This window comes from Microtus ochrogaster, chromosome 1 (assembly GCF_000317375.1).
Source record: "Microtus ochrogaster isolate Prairie Vole_2 chromosome 1, MicOch1.0, whole genome shotgun sequence".
Lineage (NCBI taxonomy): Eukaryota > Metazoa > Chordata > Mammalia > Rodentia > Cricetidae > Microtus > Microtus ochrogaster.
The window spans coordinates 40,868,520-40,892,610 of NC_022009.1; the positions used below are offsets into that span (position 1 = coordinate 40,868,520).

Below are 24,091 nucleotides of genomic sequence, written 5' to 3' on the forward strand. Positions count from 1 at the left end.
GGTTGTAATGTAAACTGAGCCAGCCACTCCAGACCCAGCAGCATCCAGCTGGGACTACAGAATGGAGACAAGATAGTGGGACTTTGGGGGATTTGTTCTTGGTTTTGAGTCTGGGTCTCACTACGCACAGACAGATCTCTAACCCCAAACCATACAGCCTCAACCCTGTGGGTCCCCAAGCTGACTTCTCTGCCTGATCTACAAAGTTTGTGGATGGATCCTTCCCTAGTGACCCTTCAGTGCTGTGCTGGGGATTGTTGTCTTCCCTGCAGGAGTGGGGAGGCACACAGCATATGCATGTAGGGTTAGCCAGCCAGAAGGTTCATTCACCTAGGTGAACCAGAGACCCAGGGCCACGGGAGCTCCCTGTGGTCAGACAGGACAGAGGTGCAAATGAGGCAATGGCATACTCTGGTCAGAAGAGCCTTGACTCAACTTTAGTTAGTCTGAAGTCAAGCCAGGACTAGTCCTCAGGCCAATCCATCCACCTCCCATCCCTATGGTGACATTTGACCCTCCCCCGCCCACGCAATGTATGAGCTTGACTGAGAGATATTCGGGAGGGTGGTATCATTAGCTGGGGCTCTGTGTGGATTCCTAGAGCCTTAGGTTCACTCTTGGCTAGTCTCTAACCTCCCCAGCGCCCTCCACTCCTCTGATCTGGACCGGAAAGCACTGCAGGTCTTTAGCAGATCTTCAAAGGGAATGAACATGACCAGAGAGCTAGGAGGTGGAGGAAGAAACTTCTTCTAAATTCCTCAGAGGAAATCAGTGTCTGGCAGGGGCCCACACACATCTGGCCCAAGGACTCGGCCAGCAGTGTGTCCCTTCTCTGAGACGTATCCCAGTTTCTGCCACAGTATCCTTGGGAGGTGTGCATAGCAAAAACAGAACAAAACACTTTCAGAAGTCCCCTGGCCAATGGGTTACCTTCTAGTTACACCCTCTAGGGAAATGCCCACTGTTTGCACCTAAAACTCAGAAGCAAAACAACCAGCTCAGGAGACCCAGTAATGGTAAGCAGTGTTATGTTGAACACAGGCATTCACGTGCTCCTTCAGTAGCCGTTCTAGCCGCAGGGAAAACATTTGCCACTCCAGGCTCCCTGTCAACAGTCTGCACAAATGGAAGGCTACCTGTGGCCATCCCAATTTCCCCCCTGCACCTGGGAGGGTCCATAGACATTGCAGCTGGGAGCTGCTGCTGCTGCTGCTGCTGCTGCTGCTGCTGCTGCTGCTGCTGCTGCTGCTGCTGCTGCTGCTGCTGCTGCTGCTGCTGCTGCTGCTGCTGCTCCCCAGGCTGGGCTGGGAGCTTGAGCTGAGCTAGAGTTGGAGGGAGGAGTGCCCAGGAGAGTGATGACATCAGCGGCCAGCCCTTGAAAGATGAGCTGTTCTCCCGTGCCACTCCAGCTCAGCTCCTCAGAAGACTGAGCAGGACTGTCAGGACGCACAAGACAGGCAGTTGCTGGACCTGGACCAAGGGACTCGCTGGAACACAGACACCGCTTGCTCCAAAAAAGGTGAGTGTCCAGCTGGAGCTAGTCCTCAGAGAGCCCAAATGTCCCAGCACAGAGAGGTCCTGGTCAGAGGCTGGGACAAGTCCCAGGCTCCCGGAGGTTCTATGGTCCTGAGGAGTGGGAGGAAGGCTCTCTTCCTCTCCTAGGTCTGACAAATAGCTGGAGGAAGGGTTACAATTACTTAGACAGGAGGATTTTCCCTGTCGGTTCCAGCTTATCTCCCCCCAACCCCAAGCCGCCACGAGTGGCCAGTGATTTGAGTTTTATAGGCTCCAGGTGGACACTATGGACTAAAGCAGGAATTCCACAGCACAGTGCGAGGCAGCTGCGGGACAGGTGTCGTGAGAATAGCTCTTCACTCACTGGGCCACTGATGGTCCCTTGAGAGTCTCTGTAATGTCTGAGTCTTGCTTTCTCCGTCTGTAAGGTAGGCTGGACTGCTCCTTGGAGCCGAGGTTAAGACAGCAAAGAGACTTTGTCTCCACGCGCTGATGTGCCCCATCTGTGTCAGTGGTGGCGGCTTTAATCCGCAAAGGCTTTGTGTCACTCCCGTCCTGGTCCTTCTTCAAGGTGGTGGCCATGAAAAAGCTTGGTGTGTTATCTTGGGTTCGAGTCCCAGCTCTGCTTCCATGTCCCATGGGTGACATTGTTGGTGAAGGTTTTGTATTACAGGGCCAGGGCCCCAGAGAAGACTTAGTGACTCCTTTTAATGCAGAGACAGAAATCTGGTCCTCCTGGGACATGTTACACGTGTGGTTTGTGACTCCCATTGCTGAGCTGGAAGTCAGTAGCCTGTGTGGGGTGGCCGCGGTGATGTTCATGGGTTAGGCAGGTTAGAATGTGCCTTCCTGAGTCACAAGCTGCCGGTGGCTCTCTCAAGCAGTGCACAGGAAGCAGGAGCTCTGGCTGGGTGTGGGTGTGGTGCCGTTACAGCCACAACTCTGGCTCTTCTGTGTCCGAGAAGGGCTTGTCAGGGAACTGCTGTGATGCCCCTACTGCTGTGATGCCCCTACTGTGCCCCAACAGCAGTGAGGGTAATGGGGCACACACACACAATTGTGAGTATCAGGAACTTAGAGTTTGCTCTTTTCCTCCGCTTGCTGGAGAAAATATTAAAAGTGGAAAAGCACATGTGCTTGCCTGGCAGGGAACCCTGGGAACTCAAGCCACTTTTACTCTGAATGTCTATATTACACTTGGTGCATTTAAAAAGGCATCTGTAACCCCGCTCTTCAAGGCCCCCAGCACCGGTGGGGAAACCGAGTCTGAAGGAGACAACAACCTCACCAATGTCTTGTGTACATCGCCCAGGGAATCCCATAACTATGGGATTCAGGCTCTGTCACCTTTAAATAAGGGAAAGCTAGAATGATGAACTGAGCCAGTGTGAGAAGACTGCTCTACAGGGAACCCATCAGACGCCGAGCAAAGGGGACCAAGCCCAGAATAGCTGGACCGTATGACCTCTGCTAATGCAGTGACTGGCTAGACAGACATTTTAGGGTGTCTGAGAGTGACATTGGGGCTGCCCCTCTCTGCTGTGCAGCTGTGGCCAACAAGGGACCGCGTGGTGCAAGGGATAGTCCTGTAGACCTGCCAAGAAGCCTGGGATTCCAGAATGAAGATGGGAACTGCCCCTCTGTATCTATCTGCTCATGGGCTATATAGTTCTCTGCTTGAGAACTGCCCCCCATGGTTACTGTTTGCTGAGCACATGAGAGGTTGGACGAATGAATGAATATACAGAGGTCGTAGAGAAGGCCCTGAGAGCATATAGCTGTTGCTAAGTCAAAGGAGCTGGTTTGGAAAGGCGACACTGTGAGCACCTCCCTGTGACATTCTGGAGAAAGATAAACTATAGAGACAGCAGGGGCTAGATGGGAGCCCTTTGTATTTTCCCCTTAAGTGTTCTATGCATCTAAGGCTGTTGGGTAGTGGTGGCGCAGGCCTTTAATTCCAATACTCGGGAAGCAGAGGCAGGAGGATCTCAGAGAGTTTGAGGTCAACTTGGTCAACAGAGCAAGTTCCAGGATAGCCACGGCTACACGGAGAAACCCTGTCTTAAACAAACAAAGGTCAAAGGTCATCAGTAAAGGGATCCAGATCCACTCACACCTGAGTCCCCAAGTGACCACTTCTAACGTGCTCATTGGTTCATGAATCCCCAGCTCATAAGCAACTGTCTTAGTATGCATGTTGCTTGAATGGACCATGACCTGGCCCAGCTCAGGAGGGCTATAAGGCTAGCTCTGCCTCCTCAGGCAGAGGTAACCAGCTTCTCCAAAGCCAGGACTCTATTTACTGTTGTGAGGATTACACTGATCAGCTCTCCTTGGCCTCTGTAGATGGAATGTCCACAGTCCTTCATCTGCCCTCTGTGAAAGGGGTTGAATAGCAAGCTTCCCTGGTTTCCTGGGGCGCCTACACCCCAAAACACGCACCCAGTGCTGCATTCCAGAGTACACTGAAGAATCCATCTTTCTCTGATTCCATCACCAAGGTGGCGGCTCTGAGACTCTGGAGGCCAGAAAACTGTGAAATCCCGTAACCCCCCATTGTCAGAGGCCAGAGTGAGGTGACACAAACAAGACCTGGGGGCCAAATCTCAACTGTGTCACTTACTGAGGGAGACTTTCTCAGTCTCTGATTGCTTGCCTGTGATGGGGACAATGGTCCCTATTTCAGGGGAGTCCTGCAAAGCCCCTGAGAGCACAGGTTAGATGGATACCTCTGAGTATGAGACCCTTCTCCCTCTTCCTTCTCCTCCCCTCCCCACCCTCCCCATACCTCCCCTTCCCTCCTCTCTTCTCTCCTCTCATCCTCTCCCCTCTCCTCTTCATTCCTCCCTTCTTCTGAAGCTAAGCTAGAATTGAATCCCTCCTTTCTTTAACACATGGCCTAGAGCAAGCAATTTAGCTCTCTCTGATATAAACAGTAATTAAATTAGAAACTATCTTAAAACTCAAATCAGAACCCCCCTGAGAGTGTGCTGCATGAAGGGACAGCCCTACTGTCCCACAGCAGTGCCACTGGGAGGCTGGTCACAAAGAAGGTGAGGAGAAGACACAGGCTGTAACACCGCCAAAGCACAGCCCGCGGGCAGTGGCTTCTGTTCAACACAGTGGATTGTCTAGTGCTACTTGAGTGTGAGGATCCCCGTGCACCAAAAATGTCAGCCTGAGAGACGCATGTTCATTGCTCTGGTTTGATTATTATAGAATGCATGCGATCAGTCACTGCAATGTATTCATAAAGAAACACTTATATCTTGATTTTAAAAAACTGAGGGTCAGGGATGTGCCTCAGAGCACTTGCCTGGTATGGGTGAAGTCCTGGATTCCTCTTCTAGTGCCTGGAAAACTGAGCAGTCAGTTTTTTGTCATCTTCGTTCAAGCCAGAGTTATCTGGAAAGAGGGAACCAATTAAGGAAATGCGTCCAAAAGACTGGCATGTAGGCATGCCATTTTGTTAAGGCATTTTGTTATTTAATTAACAAGAGCATTTTGTTAATTAATAGTTGGTGTGGAAGGGACAGCCCACTGTGATTGGTGTCCTCCCTGGGCAAGTGGTCCTGGGTTGTATAATAAGAAAGCAAACTGAGCAAGCCAGGAGGAGCAAGACAGTCGGTAGCTTTCCTCCAGGGTCCCTGTTTCAGTTCTTGCCTCCAAGTTCCTACCTTGAGTTCCTGCCTTGGAATTGTGTTCCTCTATGGACTGTGCTCCAGGATATGTAAGCCAAATAAACCCTTCCCTCCCCAGGTTGCTTTTGGTCTTTCTTTTTATTTTAGACTAACAGGGGGAAATGTTATGAGAATTCGATCAGACAGCAAATTGTATTGGGGTGGTTTGGTCCTATGGGCGTGGTCTTCTCTGGGTACGTGACTAGGTAAGAACTGAAGGTTCTTTCTCACAGCAACAGAAAGCAAACAAGACAGATTGGTTGCTCAGCTGATGCATGCAGAAGTGAGGACAGTGGACCTGGGAGTGTCTATGTGTTTATGTGTGTCCTTACACATGGACATGGGCATCTCCCATGAAAGCCAGGCATCCAAAAAGAGAAGGGATCGGATGCCAAGAGACAGCCTAAAGGGGAAACCTGGGTATTGTGTTACCTTTTATTAATATCGGATCCATGCACAATAATTACAAGACAGAAGGAGTAATCTGGATTGTGTCACCAGCTGCTCTAATGATCCCACTAGGGAACAAGCTCTATGCTTCAGAGTCATAACCTCATTCCCAAATGGCCAAGGGGAACTCTAAGCCATAGCTCTTCCAGCTCCCACACCATTCCAGAAAGAACAAGCATGATCTTCACCTTCAGTTCTTACCTAGTCACGTACCCAGAGAAGACCACGCCCATAGGACCAAACCACCCCAATACAATTTGCTGTCTGATCGAATTCTCATAACATTTCCCCCTGTTAGTCTAAAATAAAAAGGAAGGTTCTAATCCTTATATAAAACTATGTACAATAAAAACTATAAACCAGGTGGTGGTGGCACACACCTTTAATCCCAGCACTAGGGAGGCAGAGGCAAGCAGATCTCTGTGAGTTCATGGCCAGCCTGGTCTACTGAGTGAGTTCCAGGACAGGTTCTAAAGTTATCTACAGAGAAACCCTGTCTTGAAAAACCAAAAAAAAAAAAACCAACAACAAAAGAACCATATCAAGTAAGGACTATATCTTAGATGTCCTGACTGTAGGTAAAAGGCAATCTTTATAGAGATTGCTTTAATAGTTGCCCTTTCTTAAAGACTCTAAGTTTGTACCTTATATGTCCTTAGCTAAGATTCATGAGGATTATAACTGTAACTATGTAGTCTTCAACCCCATCAAAGACCTGAGGAAAAATATAATACCCACGTAAGCAGGAAGTTCAGACAAGCGATTTCCAAAATTGCAAGAAGATGACAGAACAGCTGGCTGCCTGGACAGTCACCCAAGATTTTTCTGTGATGTTGGGGCTTCCAACTTTGGCTTATAGACCTAGAATATCTGACAGACCATTTTCAGAAGCAGGAAACTTTGAAGGACTGTCCTATCTTGCCTCAGCAATGTTTGGCAGTTACTTTTCCTTGTGTCCTGTTTGTCTGGATTGGACATAATGCTTACTGTCAGCAATCAAGGCAAGAGCAGTTGTTTTTTTTTGCACAATAGATCAATTTTGCCAAGAAGAAAACAAAGTCCACATAAAGAGTCTTAAGTGCACATAATCCTCTCAGGAGTAGATCAGTGCTGCCAGGAGCTGTCGTATCTCACCTCAAAAGAATCCTAAGTTATTAAAACATGTAAATGCCATATTCTGTGGGTCTTTGAGTGTTTGAAGATGACCTATCTTTGTGGTATATATCTCTGCACACTTAGAAAACCTAATGAACATGACTATAAGTTTGACAAACATGGATGACGATTAACCTGCAATTCTTATTAACCAAATAGCTTAAAGACTAAAGCTTCACATTATAAAAATATACAATCTATAAATAAATCTACAGTATAAGGAAAATTACTTTAAAACTGTGACAATATATAAAAATTTCTTAACCAGAGGTAGAAATTTATAGTGCAATATGACAAGAATAACCTTAATTTGCATCAATATACAAAATATCCTAAACAGAAATAGAAACATATATACAGTATGACAAAATAATTTTAAATTTGTATCAACATACAAGAATCCATACCAATGCAAATTATCTAAAGCTGATAGCTGCTTTCTTAGTTTGCAAGTAGATAAAATAATCTATCTTATAATCCTATCATATCTATCCCCCCTTTTTTTATTCCAAATGAGATCCTTAAGTCTAACCTCTATTGTTCCACCCCAACCCTACAACAATTTATTACCAACTCCCAACAGATGAACATTATCCATAATCCTGAGAAAAACCAAAATCATTCACACCACCTATTTGGAAAGGGGGTGTCATGTTCTTAGAATTACTTCCTTCTGTCTAGCTGGTGACAGCATCTCTCTAGGACCCTATAAAAACTAAAACAATTGTTTAGCTGCATCGTTAGCAACCAGTCTCTGAGTAACAGCTAAAGCTTATTTAAAGTCTTGGCTAGAGTAGTGCATGAGGCTGGGCCATCTCAACTAACCACCTTGGAACTGTCCTGAGCAGTTTGTAGCCCAAAGTCAGTCTTGGAGTGGTGTTTATTGGCTTAATGGCATCATTATGTTCAGGTACAATCGCTGTTGTGGGGCCCCATCATCTTTTTGGAGACATCAGAGATGGCTGTTAGGGGAATTTATTGTTCACTGTGGAAAACTTAAAACGTAAACTTAATATCAAAACAGAAAGTTTAAATTTTAAGATAGTATTATATCTAAAGAAAGGTTCTAAAAAGCCAAAATAAATATGAAGGGAAATTAATTTATAGCAATAGTCCCTAGCTAGCTCAGTTGATAGAATATGCAACTCTTATTCTCAGAGTCATGGGTTCGAGCCCCACATTGGAAGCCAGGAAATGCAGGAAACCTGGGGACTGTTTTACCTCTTATTAATATCAAATCTGCACACAATGATTACAAAACAGAAGGAGGACTCTGGATCGCATCCCCAGCTGCTCGGCCCATCCCTCTGGGGACCAGCTCTCCACTGCTGCATCATAATCCCAATCCCAAAGGACCAAGGGGCACTCGAAGCCACAGCTCTGCCAGCTCCTACATCGTTCCAAAGAAAGCGAGTGCGACTCTCAACTTCAGTCCTTATCTGGTCACAGGCCCAAAAAAGACCATGTGCACTGGGTCAAGCCACCCCAGTACAATTTACTGTTGCATCGAATTCCCACAACAGCCTGCTGGCCTTCATAGAGGAGAAAGCAGGGCTAGATCATAGCAGGACAGAGACTGAGAGTCATTGTGCTTTCTCTGCACCCTCTGAAGCTCTCATGGGCATGCAGGTCTCTTTGCAGAAATCTGAATAAAAACTTAAATCTTAGAAGCAAAACAGTCAGGAATAGAAACAAGAAGACAGCTTTTCGTCAAGACGGCGCCGAAAGCGAAGAAGGAAGCTCCTGCCCCTCCCAAAGCCGAAGCTAAAGCGAAGGCCTTGAAAGCCAAGAAGGCAGTGCTGAAAGGCGTCCACAGCCACAAAAAGAAGATCCGCACATCGCCCACCTTTCGGTGGCCCAAGACCCTGCGGCTATGAAGGCAGCCTAAATACCCCAGGAAGAGTGCGCCCAGGAGGAACAAGCTTGGCCACTATGCCATCATCAAATTCCCCCTGACCACCGAGTCAGCCATGAAGAAGATAGAAGACAACACACTTGTGTTCATTGTGGACGTCAAGGCCAACAAGCACCAGATCAAACAGGCTGTGAAGAAACTCTATGACATCGATGTGGCCAAAGTCAACACCCTCATAAGGCCCGACGGAGAGAAGAAGGCATATGTTCGGTTGGCTCCTGATTATGATGCTCTGGATGTTGCCAACAAGATTGGACTCATCTAAACTGAGCCCAGCAGGGTAATTCTAAATATACACTTTTTCACCATAAAAAAAAGAAAAAGAAAAAGAAACAAGAAGACAAGCTTCATGTGGCTGACACCTGAAATCCCAGCACTCAGAAAGCTGAGGCAGGAGGATTGCCCCAAGTATGGGGCCATCCTGGGTGACCTTGTGAGTTCTAGACCAGCAGCCTAGGTTTACTTATATCTCACTAGGTCTAACAAGTTCTGAAAATGTGGAGTGGGGAAATCACACACCTATCTATGCCTGTATCCAGCATAAGGGCAATGAGGTTGGGGGTGAGGCTTGAGGGTGGCAGAACAAACCAGCTTTGAGTCTTCAGAGTCTGTGTAACGAAATATATTTAGTGGTGCTTGGCTCTGTGTTGAGCCCTGGAACTGAGGAGAAGGGGTTGAAACTACTTCTATTAAAAGTAGACTCGGATGTTTGGGGGGTCCTTGAAACAGCCTCTGCTCACACAGACTCAAATCTCAAGCAGGGATTTGTTTTCCTGGGGGTGGGGAGAAACTTCTTCATTAAGAATTCTAGTCAAATAGGAAGTTCATTCCATTAAACAATTTAAGAACAGGGACAATATTATAGAAAAGTTATTGTGATCAGTAGAGCCTTCCGATTAAAGTCCAAACTACGGCCCTGAAGTTGGTTGAAGCTTGACTGTGATGCCTAATAAATGTTTGGAATGGTTGCTCAGAAAAGATAAACAGCTTGTACCTGCCGGGGACGAAAATCTCATGTTATTTCAACCAAAGCTGAAAATGGAATGTGGCAGCGGGAAGGGGGTGAGGAGGGCGCTAAAGGTCTTCGTCTTGTTCTTCTCACGTGTGGTTGTGTGTGCACCTACATCACACACGTGTGTAGTATGCATGTGTGTGTTCTGACACCCTCACCATACAAGCACCTTTGAAGGGCAGAAGTCAAACCTTGGGCATCTTCTTCCATTACTCTCTCTGTTTTGAGACAGAGTTCTCCTGAACCTGGAGCTTGCCAATCGGTAGACTGGCTGGCCAGCGAGCCCCAGAGAGCCTCCTGTCTCCACCTCTCCAGCACTTGCATTACAAGGACATACCCGTGTGTGTGTGTGTGTGTGTGTGTGTGTGTGTGTGTGTGTGTGTGCGTGCGCATGTGTGCATGCGTGAAGGCCAACCCTTTGCTCTTCACCATAGTTTTTGAGGCAGGTTCTCTCACCGAACCTGGAGTTCCCCATTTCAGCTGGACCAGTTGGCCTTCCACTCTGAAATGACAGATGTGTGCCTTTGTGTCCGGCTCTCACGGCTCTTGAGGATCCGAATTCAGGTCTTCATGGATGTGTGACAAGCATTTTAACCGCTAAGCCATCTCTGCAGCCTCAATTTTTATCATAGCTGGGAGAGTATCATTATTTCTCTGCTCTTGGTATTAATCGACAGATAGGGATTCTCATGTTTGTCAGTGATCTAAAGACAGCCATGGCACCGTGACACACATGGGTTGATGTGCAGAAACCAACTGTGTGTTCTGCCAGACCTGCCAGAAAATCTCACAGGTGCTGATAGATGTCTCGTGTATGAAGCTCTGACAGGCCGTGTCGTCAGCCTGTTCTATGGAAATTCACACCTGATATAAAATCTACACATCACAAACCACCCGGAAATTCTAGAAAGTACTCCGAAAACTCATTCCAAGAGTTGCAGATATTGGAGAAGTGATCGACTCTATGATAACACTCCTTATCAATCTTAGGGGACAAAGTCAAGGTCACATCAGAGGAGAATTCACACCGTCAGAAGGTCACTAAGCCACAAGGGTACAAACAAATTCATTCATTCAAATTCACTTTTGGGGTAGCTATAGCTAAGCTGGGCTTTAGTGGCACAGGTTCATAGTCCCTGAAGCAGGAGGATTACAAGTTCAAGATCAACCAGTCTGGGCAACGTACCAGGACATTCCTACCTCAAAATAAAAAAAAATAAAAGTTGATCAGGACTGTAGCTTTGTAGGAGAGTACTTGCCCCACACACTGATCCCCAGAAGCAGAGAACAAAATCAGATAAAGAATAAGAGCCAGAAACACAGAGAGAGGAAAATAATGGCACAAAAAATCAAGAAAAACTAACTGCAAAGAAGAAAAAATTTTGATATCAAAAAGCTATTGAAGAAGAACCCAAGAGCTGGCTCTTTTCCTTGTTGGTCTATGTTAATAGGAGGACCACTGTTGAGCTTATAGAACAGAGTCATGTGTGAGCCTCCCTGACGTTGTGCCCTGGAATTGAGAAGCTAGTATTCCTTCCTCTTTTTATTTTTAATTTAGTAGATTAAAAAGAATCTAAGTTGTTAAGTCCTGTCTGTTCTAACTCCCACAGATCAGAGGCCTCTCCTCACAGAAACCAGGGCCCAATGGGAGATTTTGTGTAGGCTTCAAGTTTAAGACCTGTACCTTATGGAGCAGAGACTAGGCTTAAATAGGGCAAAGGCATGGTGTGGGCTGGAAATGGCCAGGTAAATTGCCTGGTGGAAGTATGTGTAAGTCCTATCCTGGCCCCAGGAGACCCTTGCCCCCCCCCAAAGCTGTCTCTGCTACTCCTTCTGATAAATCTGTTCTAAGGTGACGTGCCCCCACGTGACAGCTGACAGGATAATCTGCAAAGGGGACACAGTGGCTGAAGCAGCCTTTGAACCTGACGTGGCTCTTGTGACACCTGGCCTCCCCAGACAGGCACAGGTATGGGTGTAGGAACCCTGTAAGGCTACTGGAGTCTCGGGGAAAGGAGAGAGTGCAGAACTCTGAGCCCATGCTAGGCCCTTCTCCACAGTGAGAAACCCCAGAGTCACCTAGACCTGGAGCACCTTGCCTGTTCTCTCCCTCTGGGCCCTAGAACTCCCCCCCCCAAGCACTAGACATGTGTTCAGGGCAGAGATAATCACCAGCCCAGAGACTTTCCTCACAAGTGGTCCAGCGAATTCTTTCCCGGGGTCCCTTTGGGCCTATGACTAAGAGAATAGAAGTAAAGCCATCTAGGCCTCTGGCTGCCCAGAACCTCCCTTGGATCAGGGAGAAAGGGATGGCATCTGTGAAGTCCAAGTCAAGTAAGGGAGCCAGCACTGGTGAGTGACAGGGATGGATACGCCAGGTCCCCACAGCATCCACGCCCCTCAAACCAACAGTAAAGCTCCTTGCCCCGCAGGTGGGAACACAGGCTCAGAAAGCTGAACACAGCACAAGCAAGTGGCAGGGCTGGGATTTGAATGCCAGATAGCATTACTCCATCATGCCAGTCTGCACTCAGTACGTGCCCCTGGGGTACCAGATAGAATCAGTCCATCATGCCAGTCTGCACTCAGTACGTGCCCCTGGGGTACCAGATAGCATCACTCCATCATGCCAGTCAGTCCTCAGTACATGACCCTGGGGTACCAGAGTCTGGGTGGCTTAGGGGATGGTGAGAGGAAGTCCCCTCACACATGGACTATGATGAGTTCCAAATCTCCCAATTCCCCAGCAGCTAAGAAAAGAATGGAAACTGACCACACACACACACACACACACACACACACACAGAGAGAGGGGGGGGGCTGTGAGAATCACCGAAAGGGCAGCATTCCTGCCAGGCTCTGAATGCATTTTTGAAATTGCAAAGAGAAAGAAGAGAAAGGGGGTAGGTCAGCATCAGATTGGAAGCTGGGAGTAGGGGCTCACTGGGTGCTTCAGGCTCTCTCTGTTCTTTGTAGAGATTCCCAAGCTGCAGGAAGAATAAGGTTCTCCCGGAGGGAATACATCAGACTCCAGTAGAAGAGAGGAATACAGGAGAGAAATGGAATACAGGAGAGAGATGGGCTGTGGTTCTGGACTCATACAGTTTCTGCCACTCTTACAAAGAACCTGAGGCAGGTAACTTTGCAAATAAAGGGGGTTTATCGCCAGGTGTGGTGGGATACATCTGGAATCCCAGCACTAGGGAGGTTGAGGCAGGAAAGAGAGAGATGGTCAAAGGGGAAAACAGGAGAGAAAAAGAGGAGTTTTCTTTAGCTCACTTATAGCTTGTGTTGCTTAAAGTTGACCCTTGAAGCCCCTCCCCTTGTCTATCACATTATGGAGAATGACAAGGGCAGATGTCTCCAGGGATTTAAAAGCCTTCCTGCCAGGTCCTACCTCTTAAAGGTTTCTTGCTACCTCCCACCACCTCCCAACACTGTCACCTTGGGGACCAAGTCTCCAACATTGGAACTCTTGGGGGACAGACTCAGACCACATCCAGGCACGGCAGTTGAGGAATGGTCCTCCGTGAATGAAGGTGATGGGGAGGCATGCTCCAAGGGCTCACTGTCGTGAAAATGCCACTCCAAAATGGTACGGCTCATGAGAACACAGTGGAAGGACCTCCATCTCCTGGGGTTTCGTTGGGCTGTCATGGCAGAATCAAGGATGTAGGTTGGACCATGTGATCAAAGCAGGCCTTTGTGGCATGGTAGGGAGCTTGAGAATCCTAGAGTTGCGTCTGAGGATCCTCCCAGGTTAGCAGAACCCACTGATTCACCTACGCAGAATGGTAGTTAGGCAACCAGAGAATCATGGGAGAAACAGTTTACATTTCACGTTAAACAAAAACACAACTGTGAGCTAATTTGCCAGCTCCTACTATAAGCAAGGCCTGGTCGGATGTCTTTCTTATACAAACTAACTATAATTCACTCTCTATTTTGTTTTTTACAAGGAGAAAACGTACAGCTTGTTATTGCAAAAGTGCTAGGTGCGTGTGTGGTCGGGGTGCACTGGCCTGTGCGTGCCTGGGTGGCAGTCAGAAGTCAATGTCAGTATCTTCCTTTATTGTTCCCCACTTTATTTCCGAGACAGACTCCTTACTGAATCTGTAACCCAACCTTTAGCTAGACTGAGGCTAAAGGCTCCCCTCCTGGGAGCCGCCTTTCTCTGCCCTTCCCCAGCATTGAAGTTACAGGCATACAATGTTGTACTCAGCTTTATTGTGGTTACTAAAGATCTGAGGCCTCTCCCCAGCCCTATAGATGGTCTTCATTTTAAAAGCACACTTAGGCCCCCTACAAAGAATTAAGAAAAGCACCGAAACAAACGGCGATCCTGGGGCTAAAGACATCCGCGCCAGCCTTCAGCAGCACACCCTCCAGAACATAAAATCTGTGTTGTGGATACAATCCATGCCCAGAATTTTACAATGCTGACAAGACTTCAGAGGTGGCATCTCACTTTGGCAAGCCCTGAGAAGCATCCTCGGGCAGTCATTGCACATGCGTAAAATATCACCTAGCCAGCGTCAGGCTGTCCCTAAGGCCCTCTCTTAAACGAGGATGAGCATGTCTCTGCATGAAGCACTTCCTGTCCTTTGATTTTTTTTTGTAGAAACAGAACACAAAAATGAAAAGGCCTTTTTTTTTGTTTTAAATGTTTGCAATTTGTTCGCTAAATTATGCCACAATTAAAATTTCTGGGGGCAAGGTTGGAAGCCATTAGTCTACCCTCTCCTCCTGCCTCATCCCTATTCAGAAAAGATGTTGAAGCTGCCACCTATTACTGCCTTCTCTGCTCTGTGACATGCCATGTGAAGACCAGGCTATTTTTACATTGTCTTGGTTCTGAAGGTCTCTGCAGGGGTGGGCAATCAGGAGTGGATCCTTGCAGACGGGCAGCTGGTACCTTAGTAGGAACAAACTCCCATTAATGGCCATCCAGAAAACTGATTGAGCCCCTGCTAACAGCCTGCCCCACTCACCCATAAGGCCCCATTCACCCATAATGGTACTTATAGACTAAGCAGTAAGTGGGGAAACAAAACTGTGACCTAGCTTCCCCAGGGCAGGCTTTGGAGTAAGGATGGGTCCCAGCAGGTCAAATCGGCAATGAGCTGGGCAGGGAATCTGGGAGGGTTTATTTCTGGCCCCAGAATGTGAAGCACTGGAGAAGTCAGCAAGCCAATGCATGTCAGAAGCGCTGCTCAATCCCAGCTCAGACCTGGGGATTTTTCCACCCATATTGTAACATTGTGTTGGCACGCATGCAGGGTCAGGTCCTGGCTGAGGCTTCTCAGCCCTGGAGCAGGTCACAGGTTCCCTCCAAGTCCCCTCCAGCTAGCTTAAAGCTACAAACCAGGCTTGCCTGCTGTAGGCTGGGGATGGGGTGTTTATGTAACAGATGTTGGTGACAAGGTGGCCTGATGGGTAGGTGGCTCAGATGGTAAAATGCTGTAGGAAATCCCACAGCCAGTAGCCTTTAAGCTAACGACCCACTTGGGCGTGGCCTCTTAAACTATATATGCCCAAGTAAAACACACGTTCTCTCTCTGTTCCCCGGCTACTGGATAAGGTTCCTGTTCCCCGTTCGTGCAGAGGACTGTGATGCGTGAGTCTATCCCTAAATAAATAACCCTTTATTATACTCTATTCTGAGCTAGTGTAGGATTTCTTTTTAGCATCCATCTTCAATAAAGCACCTCCTGCTCAACCATGGGGCCCTGATTTCGAGCCCCAGAACCTACTTTAATAAAATCCAGGTGTCAGCTAGAGAGGTGGCTCGTTGGTTAAAAACCCTGACTACTCCTCCAGAGCATATAGATTCGGTGCCCACATTCTGGCCTCCACAGGCTCTGCGTGTACATGGTGGTACACAGACATACGTGGAGACCAAACACCCACGCAAATAAATAATTAAAGTCTAAAAGAAAAGCTCCATGGGTGGTGGGGCTCACTTGTTGTCCAGCCCTGGAGAAGAAGGGACAGGTGTGTCCTTGGTGCTAGCTAGCTAGCCTGCTAAGATTAAAGATCAGTGGGGGACCGTCCCAGAAAAGAAGGTAGATGTTATCTAAGGAAAACAACTGGTTATCCTCTGGTCTATACAGAGAGACAGACAGACAGACAGACAGACAGACAGACAGACAGAGACAGAGCACATAACTATAAGGATAGAATTATGGTTATGAAGTAGCAAGTTAAATAATTTTATGGTTGGGGGTCATCACAACATAAGGAACTGTACTAAAGGGTCACACGCAGCGTTAAGAAGGTTGAGAACCACCGACTTAAGAGAACATTTTGAGAAATGGGGCACACTTAAAGACTGCGGGGTAATGGGGGAACTCCAATCAAAACATTCCAGGGGCTATGGTTGTGACCTGCGCTTGCGTTGAAGTAGGTGGATGCTGCCATGTGTGCTCAGTCGTACAAGGTTGGTGGGCCTGTGGCAGAACCAAGGGAGCCATTTCTAGGAAGGATTCTGGAAAGCCTTCTGGTACCCACTTCACAGCGAAGAGAATTCTTGGTGGTGGTTGTATCAGTCAGGGTTCTGTAGAGTGACTGTACAGAATGAATATGTATATAAAGAGGGTTTTATTAGAATGACTTACAAACTAGTCCAGTGAATGCAGCCATGGCTGCCTGTGGAGAGAAAGTCCAAGAACCTGGCAGTTTCTCAGTTCACGAGGCTGGATTTCTTGGCTGGCCTGTAGTGTTATGCTGGAATTCTGAAGAAGTAGGCTCTAAAGCCAGTGAAGGGATGGATGTGCTAGCAAGGAGAGGGCAAGCAGAGAAAGGGCAAAGCTTTCTTCTTCCTTGTCCTTATATAGGCTTCCAGCAGAAACTGGCCCAGATAACACTTCCCTCCTCAAGGTCCAGATTAAGGTGTGTGTCTTCTTACCTTAGGCAGAAAATCCCTCACTGCTGTGTCTCCATTCCAGATGTAGTCATATATAGTGGACAGCCAAGAGCAGCCATCCTAGCCAGGTGGTGGTGGCACACATCTTTGATCCCAGCCCTTGGGAAGCAGAGGTAAGATCTCTGTGAGTTCGAGGCCAGCCTGGACAGCCAAGGCTGATGGGAAAAAAAAAAGAATTCCAGCGTGGAGGGGAGGGGCTCCATCCCTAGGCCAGCAGCTATTGGCAGTTGATTTCTGCTGGGGGGAGAGTTGGTTTTCTTTGGAATGTGGCCTTTGGAAGCTGTCAGTGACCCAGTGGATGACCCCAAGCCTCTGAGCATATGGCCAGCACGAACAGCACTCAATGGAAAAATAAATGAACGAATGATTAAATAAACAAAAAAAAGAAAAAGAAAAAGAAAGAAGAACAGCCATTAGAGTGGTATTAAAGGAGACACAGAAGATCAGAATCTGAGGGACTACTTTGAAAACTATGACAAGATTGAAATTATAGTAGTTATGGAAGTCAGGCAGAGTGGGAAAGGGAGGACTGACTTGCTTTTGTAACTGCTGAGATCATGACACAGTCGATAAAACTGTTGTTCAGAATACCACAGTGCCAATGGGCATAACTGTGAAGTGAGATGGGCCCTTGGTTTTCTTTCTTTCCTTTTGGTCATGGAAGAAACTTTGGTGGAAAAGGAAGCTCTGGTGGTGAAGGTGGTGGCAGCAGAGGTAGTTATGGAGGTGGGGACGGTGGCTATAATGGATTGGAAGGTGACGGTGGCAACTCTGGTGTAGTCATGGTTACAGCAGTAGAGGAGGTTATGGTGGCAGTGGACCAGGATATGGACACCAAGGTGGTGGATATGGTGGTGGAGGAAGAGGCTATGGGGGCCACAATGAAGGGGGAGATGTGGGTGGAGGGGACTGTGATGAGGGAAATTATAGCAAACAGCAACAATCAAAGATGCTGGGGCGGTGCCTATGGTGCTGGCTACAGATCTGTGGTGGATACGGCAACAGAAGACAGAGTGGAAACAGCAGAAACAATTATAGCTCTTAGTGGGAGAGCGAGGAGTTTCCAGGAAAGCTGCAGGTTACTCTGCACAGTAGTCTCAGGAGGAACTGTCTGCCACAGAAGGGGTGACGAGCCACTGTCAGAAACGTCACTGCAGCCTAAACAGGAATCCCTTCTTGGGCTGTCATAGCCACAGCTGGTAAAGGCGTAGCCACTGATTCATGCAATACAGTGTCAATCAGGTGTGCACTCCTGAGGTCTTTTGTCTCCTGTGACCTTTTCTTTTTCTTTTCCTTACGTCAGGTATATTGCCCTGTAAATTGTGGAACCAGGAATAAAAAAAAAAAATGAAGAAATTTTTAACTTTTTTTTTCTTCAAAAAAAAGGGTACATTTCCTTCTATTTGCAGACCGATTGTAAGACAGATCAGTAGCAGGCCCAGACTGAGATAGGGACAAAGTAAATGATAGTTGCTCAGGATGTGCTTGCTATAGGAGAGGCGGGGCTCCAGGCTGTGAGCCTGAAACTGTTGCAGCGTAGGGTCAGTCACCGTGTGTCCTATCTGGTCTGTCTACAACATATCAATTCAAAGTTTCCACAGCCTGGGTTCCAGCCCATTCTGCCTGGGTTTAAACCTCTTCTCTTCTCTGCTACCTGTGCTTCAGTTTACCGGTCTGTAAAACGGGGCTGACGGGAATCATGTTTACATGCAGGGCTTAACTGTCATGTGCTCGGAAACATGGAAAGAAAATATATGACCATCTGTGGCCCTGGGTTACATTTTTACCAGAACTTACAGCATCCTGTTCAAAGAAGTAAGCCATTTTACCAAGAAGTGGAATCATTTGCCCCAGGTTGCACCGACAGAATCGAGACACGCCTACTCTGTTGCTCCACAGCCCTGGCCTGATGAGAAAGAGCTTCCAGGACTGGGTTTTCCCAGTCTTCTCTGCATCTCTCTGGACCCCCTGCTCTGCTGCACTCAGAATCCGGCTCCCCTCCCACACCTTCCTGGAAAAATTGGCCAAGCCCAGAGCGCTGGAATTCTGAAGGGTGACTCCCTCTTTTGAGGGGCTCCTCTTCCAGCAGACAGAGGTCATGTGACTAAGGGGATACTCCACCTTTGGCAGGACTTTGAGCAGGTCTGATTGGGTCCTCGGAGGGTGGGGAGAACCAGACAGGGAGCCAGGGAGCTAGCATCTTTGTGCCATGCCCAGTGAAGGGAGCTTGTGATGTCAGTCCACCTTTGGGTGCCAATGAGAAAAAAGGTGTGCTTCTGAAACTCAGTGAGCAGATCCCATGGCCTCTACTTGCATGTTTCTCAGACAGAGAGCTCACTGCTACCTCTCCCTCATCCCCAGGACATCTCCAGAGTCACCTGTAACCTGTGTCACCTACTGGCAAAAAGAGGGTCCACAGTCACCAGACATTTACCCAGAGACACACCTGGTCTCCAGGACTCAACACTAGGCCAACCTCCTCCAGTTTTTGGCTCTAATGTCCCAGACAGACAAGGATTGTCTGATGGCAGAGAAATCAGGGAAGGTTTCTCAAAAGAGGTAACCCTCAGATGAGGCTTCTATGGCAAACGCAACAAGAACAGACATTTGCATGGAGAAAGGTTACCCCCAAGAAGGGAAAGTGCTAAGCCCCATCATAGCCAAAGGCACGTCCTGGGGAAGCTCTTGACCCTGGATATTATAGTGTATTGTATAAGAAGGGACAAAACTTCGGCTCTTCCTGTCCCAAACTCACTGGGATCTTCCCTTCCGTGTTTACCCAAACTGGTTTATGACATGGGATTGTTTTGTCTGCGGCTGGCTCAGGTTCTCTGCTCGGTCTGCCTGCTTACCGCATGTTTGGAAACCTATCTGGGTGGCAAGCTGTCACAGCACACACTTGGCAGTGGTGAAAAAGCTCAGGTAGTGGTCACTCTGGAAGAGTCGGGGTGGGGTGGGGGCGTCATCCTCTTTCAAGGGCTCTAGACTATGAATGCTATCACAGGCCCTCTCTCGGGACGGCTGAGAAAACTGTAGAGTCACGGTTACCCGTCAGGACCCACGTGCTCCCTACCTTGTCTGCCACCCAAGGGAATTGTGCCGCAGGAACTTGTGTTCCTGTCTGGACGTGCAAGCAGCCTTCCTCTCTACTGTGGTTTTTGGTTTTGTTCTCTGGAAAAGATTTATATCGCCTGTTACCGTGATTATTTCAATGCTCAGGACAGGAAACCTGGGCGGCTCAGGGGCGTGGGAAGACTATGTCTGTACCCGTTACCTTCACCAAAGGCATGTGCTCCTAATATCCCATGCGTGTCCACCACAGAATGGGGTGAGGCGGGCACTAACTCTGGTTTTGACTGACACTGGGCACACACATCTTGGCCTTCCACCTCAGTATGGGGCAGCCATGAGATAATAAAAAGAATGAGGGGCTGGGATTTCGAGGTCTCAGGTTCAAGGTGAAACTCAGCTGACTGGGTGTCTCCTGGGAGAATGCTTTCCGCCTCTGGGCCTCAAGTTCTCTTCTGAAAAGCCTCTTGGGAACCCTTCCCACTCAAATACTTCAGGACTTCAGCAAGCTTGGGCCTTCCATTACCAGGACACCAGAAAGAACGTTCTCAGAGGGGCTGCACCCTGGCCCAGTCCCAGAGCGCCCCCTCTGGCTGCTCCAGTTTTAGACAGGTAGTCTTGGTTCCAGTTCCAGACTGAAGTGTCCAGGTTAGTGGGGGACGTGAGGGGAGCTCCGTTTCCTCTCCTGATAAAAAGAAGGTACAGGGAAGCCTGGGCATTTTCTCTTTTGGCGCCAGGGCTCATACCTCTAATAAAGCCTGCTGTTAGCAGGAAGAAAATACCATCTGCTTGGAGCAGTTAAAGTGCGTCTTGCAATTGTTAGCAGTCCACAACCTCCCCAAGGGGATGACATTAGTATCCCTGCCTAGCAACTACAGAAACTGAGGCTGCTTATCCAAGATTATCTACAGCTGATGAGTGTTGGAGCTGGCCTTGGATTGGCCATGAGTCTCAGTGATGAAGTCCCTGGGACAGCTCTGGGTACCTGGCCCTGTTCAGTCATATTCCTGAGCATACACAACAGTGACAGACAGGTTCATAATAAAACTGGGCATTCTCCCAGAGCACACCTAGATAGTGCTCAGCCTTCATTGGAACATGCATGCGTACACACACACACACAAAAAAAAATGTACATATACACACTATGTACACATTTACACAACACTATTTATGCACATATACACACATGACACCTATACTCACTTACACACATATAATGCACAGGTGCTCACACACGCAGTGGCCGCTCTTATTGTCTTTCCTGTCAAACTCTGCTCAAGCCCCATTTAGTCTTCTTCTTTTTTTTTTTTGGTTTTTCGAGACAGGGTTTCTCTGTGGCTTTGGAGCCTGTCCTGGAACTAGCTCTGTAGACCAGGCTGGTCTCGAACTCACAGAGATCCGCCTGCCTCTGCCTCCCGAGTGCTGGGATTAAAGGCGTGCGCCACCACTGCCCGGCTCAAGCCCCATTTTAAAAATAGGTAGCAAGACAGAGAGAAGGACAAGAACCTCTCATTATCAAGTCCTCAGAGAGGTGAGATATCATCAGGGACAGGCTGGGGGCGTCTATTCTTTTCTGCACTGAAGGTCCCCCGAAGTCCCCATCAGAGCCTGAGGCTTAGCAGATAGAGGGGCAGAGAGGCCCTGGACATGCAGATCATCTTCTCTATGGAGAAACAAGGTACAACTTCCCTGGTAGACAGATAGGCTGTGAGCTCACCCATCTTCCCGCTCTTCCTTGGGGTGTGACCTGCACTAGGAGATTGGGTGAGAGCCTCTCTAGGGCTAGAGGAAGGTTTCGCTTTCAGACTTGCTCAGACCTGGGTTTGAGGCCTGCCCCTGGTTGGGTGTGAGTTTGGGCTACTTGGAGTGGTTTCTGTGCCTCTGCATTTTTGTTGGGGAAAGGATGTCTCAGCCTCCAGGAGTGAGGATATAACGGAGATGCACGGTTGTTGGCTTTTGCCTCTGTTCCGCAAAGATATTTGTTTCTGAGCCAAGGAAAAGCGCATCACCTGCCCACTGTCTGTCAACTAGCCAGCACCGACAGAGTACTTGCCATGGGTCAGGCGCTTGGCAGAAGCAGCAAGAAGAACCACACAGCAATTAGAACAAATGGCTAAGGCAGGAGAGAGAGAGAGAGAGATCGCAGTACACAAACATTCTTATGTTGAAATCTTGGACCTGGACTGAAGCTGCCATCCCTGATTGTGTTTCTTCATCTTCTGTGAAACTAGGATCTGCTCTAACTATCCTCCTTCTTGTGAAATCAAGTCTACTCAGAGGATCCGAGGCAGGGCTTACCCAACACTTCAACCCTTCAACATGTCATCTACACACGTGTCGCATCCATAGGTATCCTGAGATACATGTGGCACAAAATCCATACGGTGGACATGCCTAATGGATGCCTTCCTTGTGGAAAGTCAGGGCTTACAGATTTTAACCGCTACAGGAAGTCACCACCATAAGATATAGGTCAGCTTTAGGGGACATAACAGGAAGCAGTGTCCCAGTTAGATTGTCCCACAGGGGTGACCAGGGCAAAGTACTTGAAGAAAGAAGAAAACCCCGTGGAATGTAGAAGCAGCAGGAATGTGGGCAGCAGGAGTGTGAACAGCTGGAGTGTGAACAGCTGGGTGTGAACAGCTGGAGTGTGGGCTGCTGGAGTGTGGGCTGCTGGAGTGTGGGCTGGAGTGTGAACAGCTGGTGTATAAGCAGCTGGAGTGTGGGCAGCTGGAGTGTGGGCAGCTGGAGTGTGCGCAGCAGGCATAGGCGCGTGACTTCAGGCAGAGCTAGGAGCATAGGAAATGCCTGGGAGCCAGGACTGAATTAAGAGGCCGGAACAGTACAGATCACATGTAACACAAGGGGACTGGAGCAGAGGAATAGCTTCAAATGCAGTGCGTGTGTTTCAAGACATCACCATGAGACCTGTGGAGTAAGTAGGATGGGGCAAACCTTGCGAGGGCTGATGCTGTAGATGGGATTCTCATTTTAAGGGGCAAGCGTGCTGGGACTGCATTGCCAATCTATCAACTGTGAAGTTCTGTGTCGGGAAGGAAAACGACATTCTAAACGGGATCACCTAGCCACAGTGAGCAAGAAAAGACAAAGAATTGCAACAGCCTTCTGAGGTCTGAGGCAAGTGCTCCGGCAAGCTCACCTTGCCCCACCCTCACCCCACCCCCTCCCTGCAGCAAGGGGTTCTCTTCTCAAGACTCCCTCTGTCCATTAGTAATATTTCCGGAACATTCTAAAACCAGAAAATGTCCAGACGCTAGAAGGGCCCACATGCTCAAGTCTAGTGTTGTATCTAGTTTTCTGAGCTGACTCTAGGAGTTCTGAAAATGGAGAGCCCACTGTCTACCCCCCACCCCCATCCCTGCAGGCTGCTCCCCACTGTCTATTCCCCACCCCACCCCTGCAGGCAGCTCCCCACTGTCTATCCCCATCCCTGCAGGCTGCTCCCTACTGTCCACCCTCATCCCCAGCCCTGAAGGCAACTGCTGCCTTCTTTCTTTAAGGGAAAGGGTTCCCTGGAAACCCATGGTCAGGGCTGCACTTCGCTGCTGGGGCTGATGCAGGCTATGAGGTACTTCCCCACCCCCTCCCCAGTCCCATCTGTGCCCTGGCTGAAGGTTTACCTAGGGATGGTCTATAAACAGCATCCTGACATGCAAAGCAGGCATTAGGGGAAATTCTTATCCTAGGAAGGGTCAGGAAGGGACTCAGGAGACCCGATTCTTCCTAAATCTGGCCTGGGTGGTGTGTGGGGGGAGGGGGTTGCTTACTGGCTGCTGATGTTTAAGAGATCGACATGGCAGGCAGACAGTGGGAAGAGCAACGAGGCAGACACCTGCCCTGAGAATAAACAGATGGAGGGGTCGCACAGGTGCAGTTTGCACACAGATAGTGATGCACACACCTGTGCACATACAGTTTTTGTTGAGATGCTGAAGTATATATGTCCCACAGAACACAGAGAGAAGACAATCTAAAAGGTTCCCCAAGATCAACAGGTTAGGTGTCTCCTTCTGAACCTGTGAAATCAGTGTCCATCCTGATATAAAATCAGGGCCAAAAACCTGAGTTGTGAGCAGGAGAGGTAGATGGAAGGGCCCTGCCCTAAATACACACACACACACACACACACACACACACACACACACACACACACACACACACACACAAAATGACTGCAGCAGGGCGCCCCCTGGTGGTACTGGAAAGGCAGACCACTGGCCGAAAGCTGGCACATGCCTGGCACTGACTCATCCCTCCCTCACAGTGATTGAAGGGAGAGGCTCGGGGCAAACTTCCATGATACAGCTGAGAAAAATACCAGCCCCATGGAGGATTTTTGTCTGTGT

At 48.4% G+C, this 24,091-nt stretch overlaps 2 pseudogenes; both read left to right on the plus strand.

Annotated features, from left to right (window-relative positions):
- The window catches only part of LOC101993945, a 28,604-nt pseudogene extending 19,616 nt beyond the window's left edge, over positions 1-8,988 (plus strand).
- A 4,331-nt stretch (positions 8,989-13,319) lies between these two features.
- LOC113455947 lies at positions 13,320-22,493 on the plus strand (annotated as a pseudogene).
- Positions 22,494-24,091: the final 1,598 nt, after the last annotated feature.